Raw genomic sequence first — 13,380 nt, 5'->3', positions numbered from 1 at the left:
ATTTTTCCTATTTTCTAACTAATTGTAACTATACATTTTTTCTAGGTGCACTCTGGGAAACCTACACAGAAAATGCAATACATGTCCCACATATTTGTACAGATGGCTATATATATCTGATATTAACTTAGCATGCAGCTTATTGCACTAGCTAGGGTTTGTTACCTGAATTAACAGTTTGACAGTCCCATTCCTGTGTTAAGGACCCATTATTACTTTAGCTTTTCTCTACGTCCTTACCTGGTCATGACTCCCGCTATCATATGAGTGTAAATACTGTAGCCATCCTTCAGTCTTGAGAGACCATGGTAACATGCTCTAAATAGAGGTCTTGGAACAGCATCTGGTGTGGCTGAGAAGACCAATTCGAGAGTAACAACCCCTTCCACTCTGAAGACAAATACAATCTGTCCCCTGTCCAGCTCCCTGATTTTCCTGGTTTTGAGGCTGCCTCTTTGCCTGTACTCCTTGTATCTGAAGAAATTGATCTCTTAGGGCCCCACAATATTTTTCATTTCTCCCCCACCCCTGCTTCTGTTTCTCCACCCATTCCAAACGCCTTTCCTCCCCCTTTCTTTCTCCATCCCTTCCAAACTCCTTTCCTCCCCCTTTCTTTCTCCATTCCTTCCAAAATCCTTTCCTCCCCCTTTCTTTCTCCATCCCTTCCAAACTCCTTTCCTCCCCCTTTCTTTCTCCATTCCTTCCAAAATCCTTTCCTCCCCCTTTCTTTCTCCATCCCTTCCAAACTCCTTTCCTCCCCCTTTCTTTCTCCATTCCTTCCAAAATCCTTTCCTCCCCCTTTCTTTCTCCATCCCTTCCAAACTCCTTTCCTCCCCCTTTCTTTCTCCATCCCTTCCAAACTCCTTTCCTCTCCCTTTCTTTCTCCATCCCTTCCAAAATCTTTTCCTCCCCCTTTCTTTCTCCATCCCTTCCAAACTCCTTTCCTCTCCCTTTCTTTCTCCATCCCTTCCAAAATCTTTTCCTCCCCCTTTCTTTCTCCATCCCTTCCAAACTCCTTTCCTCTCCCTTTCTTTCTCCATTCCTTCCAAAATCCTTTCCTCCCCCTTTCTTTCTCCATCCCTTCCAAACTCCTTTCCTCCCCCTTTCTTTCTCCATCCCTTCCAAACTCCTTTCCTCTCCCTTTCTTTCTCCATCCCTTCCAAACTCCTTTCCTCCCCCTTTCTTTCTCCATCCCTTCCAAACTCCTTTCCTCTCCCTTTCTTTCTCCATCCCTTCCAAAATCTTTTCCTCCCCCTTTCTGCCGGTAGGTGAGGCTTGTCAGCCTTGGAAGGCAGCCCTTCTAGGAGAAGGAAAACTATTTCAAACCTCCACTGCCTTGTGGCTATATCCACTGATGGAAAAGGCTTCAGGAGTTAACCTCGAGGCAAAATCTGGAGCCGTAGTCCCGGAGGCAGTTTGTGTCATTCTGTCAACTCCTGCAACCTCGCTGGAACCAGTTGTATTGGCTCTTGCCTTTCCATTATACTATTTTACTGATGTGGAGAGGGGGGATTTGCTGCTTGGGCAACAGCCTATCCTCCATATTATTTTACCCAGGCTTCGTGCTCTGGAGAGGACACTCCAGATTCGCATAGAGCGTCGAAACAACACAGGAAGTAGCAGTTATCGGTTTTAAGTCTTTGCTCAATTGGCGTAGAGCATGACGCCAGGGGCTACTTCTGATGGTGGGAGAGGTCATCACACCTCACTAGGTAGCTACCACCCACTTTAAGCTGGGCAGTCCCCAGCCAGTAACGTGCTACCTCGCCAGTCTGTTAACCATACGCAGTGCATGGGGTTTAGGGTGAAAGCCGACAAGCAGATCGATAACCCTGCACCATGCAACAATCGTGAGAAAATTTCTGCCCTAAAGTTGGGCACCTGGAATGTTTGGAAAATGACCCCTGGCTTTTCTGACAACGGCCTTTCTGATGACCTGCAGGAAATAGACGACATGCACAAGAGAGCTATCATCGACACGGAACTGAATAGACTGCAGATGGACACTGTTGCCCTGCAAGAGATGAGATTGCCAAAGAAAAAACTTCTCATTCTTCTGGCAGGGAAAACCATTGAATGAGACCAGGGAATATGGTGTTGGCTTTGCAGTCAGAAATACTCTGCTGAGATCCATTGTTCCACCTACTGTGGGGAGTGAAAGAATCCTGTCTCTGCAGCTCAGCTGGTCCAGTCACCCTCATTAGTGCATATTCACCAACACTGTCATCCACAACAGAAGCCAAAGACAAATTCTATAACAATCTGGTAGCTACTATCAAAAAAGTCCCTAAGAGAGAGCCACTTCTCAGAGACTTTAACGCTAGGGTTGGTGCTGATCATAATTCTTGGCCCCCTTGTCTAGGCCATTTTGGCATTGGGAAGATGACTGAAAATGGCTAACACTTGCTAGAGTTTTGCTGTTATTATGGTCTTTGTGTCAGCAACACGTTCTTTAATATGAAGCTTCAACACAGAGTTTCCTGGAGACATCCAAGATCCAAGCATTGGCATCAGCTTGATTTGATCCTCACTAGATGTTCTAGCCTTCCTAATATTATGATCACAAGCAGTTACCAGTGTGTTGATTGCAATACTGATCACTCCCTGGTGTGTAGTAGAGCAAAACTGTGAACAAAGAGACTGTATCACATGAAAAAGGAAGGAAGACCATGTATTGACATCAGGAAAATTCTCAATCAAAGAAAAGTGGAGGAATTTGCCCAAGTGCTTGAGGAAACCCTTCCAGGCCCGGCTGATGCAAATGCACCTGAAAAATGGGAACATTTCAAGAACTCTGTGTATAACACCGCCTTCTCCACACTTGGCAAGAAGAACAAAAAGACAGCCGACTGGTTCGAAGCCCATTCGGAGGAGCTGATGCCAGCCATTGAGGATAAGAGGAGAGTTCTAGCAGCATACAAGCTTGTCCTGGTGAGTACAACTTGCAGGCTCTTCGAGCTGCTTGTAGCCATGTCCAACAGGCTGCCGGGATATGTTCCAATGATTACTGGCTTCAGCTCTGCCCTCAGATACAGATAGCAGCAGACAGAGGTAACATCAAAGGAATGTATGACGGTATCAGGCAGGCTTTGTGTCCAATACAGAAAAAATCTGCTTCCTTGACGTCTACTACAGGCGTGATCATCCAGGACCGAGCACAGCAGATGGACCGCTGGGTGCAGCACTACTCTGAGCTATATTCCAGAGCAAATGTAGTAAACAAAGAAGCATTAAATAACATTGAGTGCCTGCCTGTCTTGGAAGAGATGGACAGCAAACCAACTTTAGCAGAAATAAAAGCGGCCTTGGATTTCCTCGCCTCTAGCAAGGCACCTGGAAAGGATAACATCCCTGTTGAAGTCTTGAAGTGCCAAACTGTATGAAGTCTTTTGTCTTTGCTGGAGAGAAGGTGGAGTACCACAAGACACGAAAGATGCAAACATGCTTGCAGACAGAGTCTATCCGGAATCACAGTGTGGATTTCGAGCTAATAGATCCACCACTGACATGGTATTCTCCCTCAGACAGTTGCAGGAGAAATGTACAGAACAACAACAGCCACTCTTTTTGGCCTTCATAGATCTAACAAAGGCCTTTGATTTGGTTAGCAGGGATGGCCTTTTTAAAATACTTCCCAAGATTGGATGTCCACCTCGACTCCTTAACATCATCAGGTCCTTTCATGAGGGAATGAAGGGCACTGTAGCTTTTGATGGCTCAGCATCAGATCCCTTTGACATCCAAAGCAGAGTGAAACAGGGCTGTGTCCTCGTGCCGACCCTGTTTGGGATCTTTTTTGTTGTCATGCTGAAGCACGCCTTTGGAACTGCAACAGAAGGTGTCTATCTCTGGACTAGATCAGATGGAAAGCTCTTCAATCTCTCTAGATTGAGAGTGAAGACCAAAGTCCAGCTGAAATGCATGCGGGACTTCCTCTTCGCCGATGACGCAGCCATTGTTGCCCACTCTGCTGAAGACCTCCAACAATTCATGAATCATTTTAGCAAGACCTGCCAAGACTTTGACTAACAATCAGCCTGAAGAAAACACAAGTCATGGGCCAGAGTGTGGACTCACCTCCCTCTATTACCATCTCCACACAAGAATTGGAGGTTGTTCATGAATTTATGTACCTTGGCTCAACGATCTCTGACACTCTCTCCCTAGATGTTGAGCTGGACAAACGCATTGGCAAAGCAGCTACCATGTTCTCAAGACTCACAAAGAGAGTATAGCTCACTAAGAAGCTGATGGCATACACCAAGATCCAGATCTATAGAGCCTGTGTCCTGAGCACACTCCTGTACTGCAGTGAGTCCTGGACTCTTTGTGCACAGCAGAAGAGGAAGCTGAACACGTTCCATATGCGTTGTCTCTGACGCATTTGTGGTATCACCTGGCAGGACAAAGTTCATAATAGAGTAGTCCTAGATGGAGCTGGCATTTTTAGCATGTATACATTACTGAAACAGCGACATCTACACTGGCTTGGGCATGTTGTGAGAATGGCTGATGGTCGCATTCCAAAAGATCTCCTGTATGGAGAATTAGTGCAGGGAAATCGCTCCAGAGGGAGACCACAGCTGTGATACAAGGGTATCTGCAAGCGGGATCTGAAGGCCTTGGGAATGGACCTCAACAGATGGGAAGCCCTGACATCTGAGTGTTTGGCTTAGAGGCAGGCGGTGCATCACGGCCTCTCCCAATTTGAAGAGACCCTTGTCCAGCAGGCCGAGGCAAAGAGCAGTCACAAAAGCAGCAAAATCAGGGAGTTGGACGGGGTATAGTTTGTATTTGTCTTCAGTCTGAAAGGGATTGTCACTCTCGAATTGTCCTTCTCAGCCACACTAGACGCTGTTCCAAGTCCTCCATACAGAGCACGTTACCATAGTCTCTTGAGATTGAAGGATGCCTAAAATTCAGCCCTCAGATGTACAGAATAAATCAGAAAACTATTAAAATGGATAAATCAGGGTCACCAAGCTGACATACAGTGTTTTCTTTCAAGTGCTTTTATCTAATAATGATGGATAGAGACAATCATCATGCAGTCTTTTAGTCACAATCTTATCTAATGCTTTTAAACAAATTGATCACATGAGGAAGCAGAATGCATGAGCAATGCCTAATCTACAAAGTCAGGCACTTACTGAGTTCTCAAGACCAACACATGTCCGTAACACTATCCAAGAAGTTGCCTTTAGGAGAGAAGCCAGAATTGTGTAGCACAAATGCATATTTGAACACAGAAGTTCTCAAGTTTAGTCCTTGCCATCACCAGCTACTGACCACACTGTCTGGGGTTCCTACCATTATAGCCCAAAAGGTCCCATTTTGGGAGAAAGGAGGGATAGAAATAGAGTAAATAAATAAATTTTTCCCGTCTCTGAACTTCATTTAATATCATGAAGCACCGATAGATCTGGATTTTCATACTTTGGCTCTAACTAGATGTGCCTTTAAACAATTACAATGTACAGCACCATCTGTATATTTGTACTTCACTGCACAGAAACACATTACGGTGCATTGGACAAAACAAGGAGACATAGGTTCAAATTCCTGCTCAGCCATGGAGATTCATTGAGGGGTAGCAATGGCAAACCACTCCTTGAACATTCCACAAACCTGAAAACCCCTATAAGAGTCACCATAAGTTGGAAGTGATTCCATGACACATAACAGATCTGTCTGCACACTTGATAATGAAGAAAGAGCTGAGGCAGGAAGCTAGGAAAACATGTTTATAGTCTTAAATTCATAAGAATTCCCTTGGCCCCTGTCCATAGCATACATACCACTTGAGACAAGGAGCCCTCTGCAGGCACAAAACAGAGGTCACATTTAAATCCAGTAAAGAGCATCATATTTTCCTTCAAGGTGACTCCCACAGGTGACTCCAGAATACAATCTATGCCTAAAGAGTGGGTTGGCTGGACATAATCTGATTTTAAGTGCCCCACTTGTGACCAGCCACGCAGATGATTGTAGAAGGACTGTGGATTCTATTTAGAGTTTGATAGAAGGAATTTCTGAACTCAGAATTCATTAATCCCCAATATGTGTCTTTTGCACCTAGCTTCCATTAGTGAATAATGGGATTATAGTAAAAACCAGGGTAGACCCTCCAAGTGTGAAGTTTGTCTACTCCTGCCTTAAAAGCAGCTGATGAAGCCATACCACCTGACAGGACTCAGTGTAAATTTTGCCTCTAATTGGCAGATACTAAGCAATGATATTAGTTTTCCTAAAATGTCTCCAACATAGCATTGTGCAGGGGCACTGTGCAAAATTAAAATGGAGAAGGCAACAATACGCACAATATGAGATGAAGTGATAATACCGTTCTCTATGTGGCATTTTGTCTGTTTCATTCACACAGGAAATGATCAAGTCATAAACAAGTATGAGTTAACCATAATACAGTAGGCGGCTACTGTTATTTGACTAAACGGTTCTGTTCTAGCATTCATTGTTTTGCAGTATGCTCACCCTACTAACCACTAACAAGTATATTCCATGAGCTCTACACATCTTCATCCATAAATAAATCCTCAAGAGCCCAATTTAGAAATATACACCTTGTGCTGGCCTAAAATAAACACAACCTAATAATGTATTTCCTTTGTGATAATAACCAGAACACACTTTGGTATCCTACCAGTTAATGAACTGGAAAATATTCCTTGCACCTACAGTGTACAGTTTTCTCTATTTGATGAATGATGCCTTGTAAATGACTACGAAGATGAATTCTTATAATCTTGTAACAAAATAATAATGGCTTCCATTTGAACACCTGGGTAGAGCTTTCCCCAACCCACCCACCCAACTACGACACACCAGCTAAAATGCAGACATTTTTGTCAGCTGGCTTGTCACTAATTAATTTTCAATGCTTTTAATACTATAGCTTTGGCAAATGATCTAGCAAAATTCCCAACCCAGATTCTCCAGGGGAAGGAGAAGTCCTCCGATAATTTCTCAAAGGTGCTACCCTCTAATAGCAGTAATTACAGTACCACTTGTTCCTTCTGCCGCCACCATCAACAGATTTTTGCTGTTTGTGCTGCCACGGGAAGTGGAAGCAAAGCTACTATGTTGGCAGCCTGTGCACCATTTTGGTTTCTCTACAATGCCTTGTATTCAGTGTCATTCTTGGGCATTCTGCAGGTGGTGGAGGAGAGGTAGACACCAAAAAAGGTAGATAAATATTGGAAATAATCTGCATATCCTAGAAATGATTATGTTTCTTCTTTTTGTACAAACAAAAGAAAAAGAAAATCTCACATAATATTTCGAGGGGGGGGGCTTCTGAAAATGTTTTGCTCAATACTTGTCATTCCTTATCTATTTATTTAATTTTTATTCATTCATTCTTTTCAGTTAAGCACATTCCCCAGGACTTCCATATGTCATATTTTTGAGGGAATCACAGTACATACTTTTTGTCTATATTGCAGATCCATATCATACAGCTTCTTCCCTGTAAATTATGTAGTGGGTATGAGGAAGGGTACTTCTATGTCTGCTCCAGGAAGAAGATGTAGCTGGTGCTGTATAATAATTAGTTCTCCTTTTGTTGAAGTTTTATTTCCCCATAAAGAATCTTCCAATTTTCTGCCTCTTTTTCAGGATGATTTTGGATTTCTTTTGGTTTTACCATAATGTTGCAAAGTAGCTTGAGGTATATTTCTGGGTTTCTATTACATTTCTTATCACCTAGCTGCCCACAACACCTGATTTTAAAAAGACCTGTGAAAAGACTTATCTGATGACATCTTCCCCTGGACTTTAACTAAAGTGTGGAAAGTTTGAGAGGGACTGCCAGCCACCACAGACATGACTGTACAATGAAAGAAAACACATGTGCACACACTTGGTCTCAGTCACATCATTAAAAAATATATACACAAGAATCCTCTGCCTTATCCATGAGCATTTCCCCCCTTTAAAATACTTTTCAAAGGGCATTTCTTTTCTGTCAGAGTTACTGAGAACTGTCAAAATTCTCCTGGGAAATTTTTTTGTCACAACACTACATTTGAATATGATGTTATTACGTATCATAACCACATTGCATCTGACTTCTGGTGATTCTCATAGGGTTTTCAAGATAGGTGAGATACTTAAGAACTAGTTTAACCATGATGACTCCTCAGTGAGCTCCTACAGCCAAGTGGAGATTTGAAGCCACATCTCCTTAGTGCTCATCTGTCAGTCTATCTGACCGCAAGGTTAATTTAAGTTCAAACTGAATATTAACGATTTTACTACATTCCTAGAATGTCCTCTCTAGAGTACATTTCTTATCTTATCATATTCTGATCATCTTGAATATGATGAGACCAGAAGACTTCCTATATTCCTACATATGCTTCTCACAAATTATTTTATAAGATCATTAGTTGTAAAATAAATACATTAAATAATTTATTTTATTAATACTTTTGTGGGTTTCCTATCAGATTTCTCAGAGCGCAGCTATCAAATGCATGTTGCCCTAAGGTAATACCTCAGTTTGACAAAGGAGTGTTGATAGCCTGTCGTGCAGTCTCCATGGGAGCTAAGAAGACTATGCCATGGTCAAAGGAGATAACTCTTTCATCCTTTATCCCTTTCCAGAGAGTGGCAGAGAGATGTCTAGGTATTTAAAAGAACAGCAAACTATAGTTTAAGAGCAACTATGATAGACACAAAGACATAAATTTGAGCTCCTCTTGCCCATCCTTTCCTTTGCATTCTGTGTCTATTTGGGGAAATTTCCAAAGAAGCCAACATATCATTACATAATTATGTTATAAACTGCTCAGAGGCTACTTTAGCACTATATGGAGCAGTATATATGTATTGAAACAACAGCAACAATAATGTTTCATTCTACAGAACAAAATATTTGTGTGCATTTTGTATATTTTGGTGGTTTGGGTGGAAATTATTTTGTTTGCTTCTGTGTGGGTGGGTGTTGGTCATGCAGATGAACTTTGTGTGACTATGCCACTGTGGATGCTTGCTTGCATAGCCCTGAGACTCAGAGGATGGTGTGTGTGGGGGGGTGGGTGTGTATAGATTCTCTCTCTATCATCTTGCCCCTGATTTTTGGAAGTAGTTTATTGAAGTACTGTTGTCTGCTTTTGGAGTAGATTGGTTCTCTCTTGCCTTGTCACTGCTTTATTGGAGTAGTTTTTAAGGTGTTCTTTAGGGCTTTAGAACTATTAGGGCTATAAAAAAACAAATAGGGAAAACCAAAATGAAATGATCCAAAAGTGGTTGCCCCTTTCATATTAAATTAAAGAACTACATACCAGTAAGCCTGACATCAATCCTACAGAAAATTCTAGAACAGATTATCAAGTGGTAACTCTGCAAGCACCTTGAAAACATTATGATAATAATTAGAAGCCAACACAGATTTGTCAAGAACAAATCCTGCCAGATTAAACTCATCTCATCTTTTGATCTGTTAACCTCCCTGGTAGATAATAGGAATGCTATAAATGTAATATATCTTGACTTCAGCAAAGCTTTTGACAAAGCACACCATGATATTCTAACTAAAAGCTAACTAGGTGTGGGTTGGCTAGAACACACAGTTGGTTACAAAATCATACTCAAAGAGTGCTTATCAATGTGTCCTTCTCAAACAGAGAGAAGGTAACAAGTGGGGTATCATAAGGCCCGGTGCTCTTCAATGTTTTTATTAGTGGTTTAGATGAGATAGGTGCAGGGAATGCTTATCAAATTTGCAGATTACACAAAGTTGAGTGGAATGGCTAATATCCTTGAAAAGAGAAACAAAATTTAGTAAGATTGTGACAGGCTGGAGCATTGGGCTGAAAACAACAGAATAAAATTTAACAGAGATAAGGGCAAAGATCTAGATCTAGGGAAATAAACCAAATGTACAGTTACAAGATGGAGGATAATTGGCTCAGTAATACTACATGTGAGAAAGATCCTGGAATTGTTATAGATCACAAACTGAATATGAACCAACAGTGCAATGTGGTTGCAAAAAAGGCAAATGCTATTGAGGCTGTATTAACAGAAATACAGTCACCAAATCCTGTGATTTGGAGTTCTCCTCTATTTAGCACTGGTTAGAACTCATCTTGAGTATTGTGTCCAGATCTGGATACCACACTTTAAGAAGGATGTTGACTACAAACTGGAGCAAGTTCAGCGGAGTAAAACAAAAATGATTGGGGGCCTGGAAACAGAGCCCTCTGAGAAAATACTGAAAGGACTGGGCGATCTTCAAATACTTGAAATATTCTTATAGAGAGGAGGGGCAGGATCGGTTAGTCATCCCAGAGTGCAGGACACATAATAATGGGTTCAATTTACAGAAAGCCAGATTTAAGCTGAATATCAGAAAAACCTTCCTAACTGCTAGAGCAGTATGACAATGGAACTAATTACCTTGGAAGGTGGTAAGCATTCCAACATTGGAGTCATTCAAGAGAAAGTCATCTGTCAAATATACTTTGATTTGGATTCCTGCATTGAGCAGGAGGTTGGATTTGATGGCCTTATAGGTCCCTTCCAATTCCATTATTCTATGATTCTATGAACAAGTGAATGAAACAAATGAAAACAATAGAAGACACACACACCCAAAAGAAATAGAAAGGAAAGTTTTCACCATTCATACCCTCTATCCTGCTCTTGAAGACCATTGTTTTGTGAAATAGTCATTCTTTTTTTCCCCATCGTCCACTTCAATCCTTTACTCCCTTGAAAACAGGACATTAATTTATTTATTGGTCCAAGAAGACTAGTCTAATTTTGACAGAACATTTTCTGAGACTCTTATGATCTGATCTTTGCCCTGTCATGATGTAGAGGGGGCCAAGGACTGAAATAATTATATCTAAAATCTGTACATCAAAGACAAGTTTAAATGCAAGCTACAATGGCTGATATCCAGTAGTAACTCACAAGTAGAGCAAGCCCATGCATCAATGGAGTTTAGAGAGGAGTTGACTCACCAAATGTCCATTGATTCAATGGGCCTACTCCATAACGTAAGAGAAGGAGTGCATGTCTGCATGAACAACCTCCCTAGCTAATAGGTGATAATATGCTTTGTGTTACAGTCTTCCTTTATGCCAATCATGCTCAGTCCTTTTGTACTATACCGACTTTCTAAATGTACTTCTGGATATTATGAAACTTCCAGTAGTTTAAACTACTGAATCAGGAACAAAATTCTACTATAAAATAAACCTCAGTGCTTGCAATTCTTCCCTTCCCTCTAAACTCCCTGCAGCCTGTCCCAGGTCAATCTGTTAATCTGTCAATCTATTATTGTTGTTGTTACATGTCACCAAGTTGCTTCTGACTTATAGCAGCTCTAATAAGGTTTCTGAGATATATGAAATATTTAAAGAATAGTTTTACATTTTTTTAAGCTGGCTGACTAGCTCAGTGTTTTCGGTATCTGCTTGTGGGACCAGAGATTGAGAGTATAGTTCCTCACTTGTCTCTCCTGTGAGTAGAGTCAGCCTGTGTGGTCTTGGGCAAGCTGCACAGTCCCAGGATACCTCCAGAAAAAAGGAATGCTAAACCAATTCTGAGTATTCTCTACATGGAAAACCATGAAAAAGGGTTGCCAGAAGTCAGAATTTTCTTGACTACACATGTTTATTATTGGTGAGTTGGCTGGGTAGCTCTGTGGTTTAGACATCTAGCTGCAGAGACAAAGGTTGGGAGTTCAATTCCCCACTGTGCCTCCTGTGAGTACAGTCAGCCTGTCTGGTCTTCTTGGGCAAGCTGCACAGTCCAAGGGCACCCCAGGAAGAAGGGGATGGTAAACCACTTCTGAGTATTCCTTACCTGGAGAATCTTGAAAAGGGTCTCCATAAGTCAGAAATGACTTGACAGCACATGACTATCACTATTATTTACCATTTTAATTCCCCAGTGAGTTTCCATGGTTGAATGGGGATTGGAACCCAGGTCTCCTGAATCCTAGTCCACCACTCTACCCACTGCACTACATTGGCTCATGTCAAATTATAAAATGTTTATTTCTCTAGGCAGAAACTGGATTTGTTGTATCATGTAAAGCATTATGTATTATTATGATTTGCTCCAGATTTATCTTTGCACCCACTAATATGTCTCTTTGCAGGGGCAGAAGGATGCCCATCACAGGGATTTGTTGCAAGTGCCAGCAGCACAAACTGCTGCTCAACAGGAAGTTCAGGTACAAATCTTCATGTAGAGGTTAACAGGCCTTAAAAGCAACTGTCTCTAAATAAAACTGGCTCATCGAGTTGCTGCAAACCTAAAGCAGCCCTCAGAGCTGTCCTTGGACACAGACAAATAATCGCAGGGTAACAAAACATGGAGTAGCTTCTCCGTGTTAATAAGGGGATGGGTGGCTGGAGGAGGAAATTTCAGTTGGCGAAGCTTCTCGGTCAGGGGGCTGACAAGAGAAGACAGCTTTTCCTCTGGGCCAGAACTCTTAAAAGGAACCCCAGCCCTTCCCCCCCCCCGCGTGCGCGCACTGCTCCCAATTGCAAATGGTTCCTCCCATTAATCAGCTAAACTTCCCAGAAAGTTTTTCCTTAAAGATTGGGCAGATCCAAGGCAAGAATGGGCTACGAAACCCCAAAGGAACTGAAAGAGAAAGACTTCTCAAAGGGGGGGGGGGCTTAAAGCAGAGATTCCACTCACAGGCGCTGCGGCTGCGGGGAACCAGGGGTAAGGCCAGTCCGGCGGTCCCCCGTTTATCTTCAGCGTGCTTCAGCACCGCGGACAGATCCCGGGGCGCTCCCTTCTCTCCCTTCTCCGACCGGCCGCTCCCTTCCCAAGCGCCCGGCGGCAGAGGCGGCGGGAGGCGGCGGGCGGGCGAGGCTCCAGCAGGGGCCCCAGCAGCAACCGCTTGGCTCGCCTCTTTGTTCCGGCTTCTGAAGGCTCGCGGCTTGCCGGCGGCGGCCGCCTCTGGGGCTCCAGCCGGCTCCGAGCTGAGCTGAACCACGGTGTTGCGCGAACGGGTGAGAGCAGAGGTGACGGAACCCATGGTGGCGGGCAGGGCTGGCGGCAGACTGAGGACTTACTTCGCCCTGGCGCCCGGTGAGGAGGGTCGCCCGCCCTCGCTGCTCGGCCCCGCCTTCCAGCTGCCCGCGCCCCTCCTACTCCGCTCTGGAAAAGCGACTTTCCAGGCTGCGAATGGGGACGCTTTGGGCGCCCTCTCAGTTTCTATTTTCCACACGAGGGCGGGCGCGCCCGCGCGCGCGTCCGGATGAAAGCGGCAACCTGGAAAATCCCGCCAGAGGTGACTGAGGGAAAGCGGGCGTCCCCCTCGATGCCCCGAACCTGCTCTTTCCAGCGGTGTCCGCCCCTTTATCAGCCCTGACCGAACTCTGCCAT

At 43.4% G+C, this 13,380-nt stretch overlaps 1 protein-coding gene across 5 annotated transcripts in view; it reads right to left on the bottom strand.

Annotated features, from left to right (window-relative positions):
* The window catches only part of PDE1C (phosphodiesterase 1C), a 480,765-nt gene extending 467,672 nt beyond the window's left edge, over positions 1–13,093 (bottom strand). For 2 of the 5 annotated variants that reach the window (XR_013537380.1, XR_013537381.1), the window contains exon 1: positions 12,685–13,093. The gene's annotated coding sequence lies outside the window, so the exon portion shown is untranslated. The remainder of the gene's footprint in view (positions 1–12,684) is intronic. The other 3 variants (XR_013537377.1, XM_073003804.2, XM_078377508.1) reach the window with 3 other exon arrangements.
* Positions 13,094–13,380: the final 287 nt, after the last annotated feature.

This window comes from Pogona vitticeps, chromosome 6, assembly GCF_051106095.1.
Source record: "Pogona vitticeps strain Pit_001003342236 chromosome 6, PviZW2.1, whole genome shotgun sequence".
NCBI lineage: Eukaryota > Metazoa > Chordata > Lepidosauria > Squamata > Agamidae > Pogona > Pogona vitticeps.
This window is presented reverse-complemented; position numbering and strand designations above follow the sequence as displayed.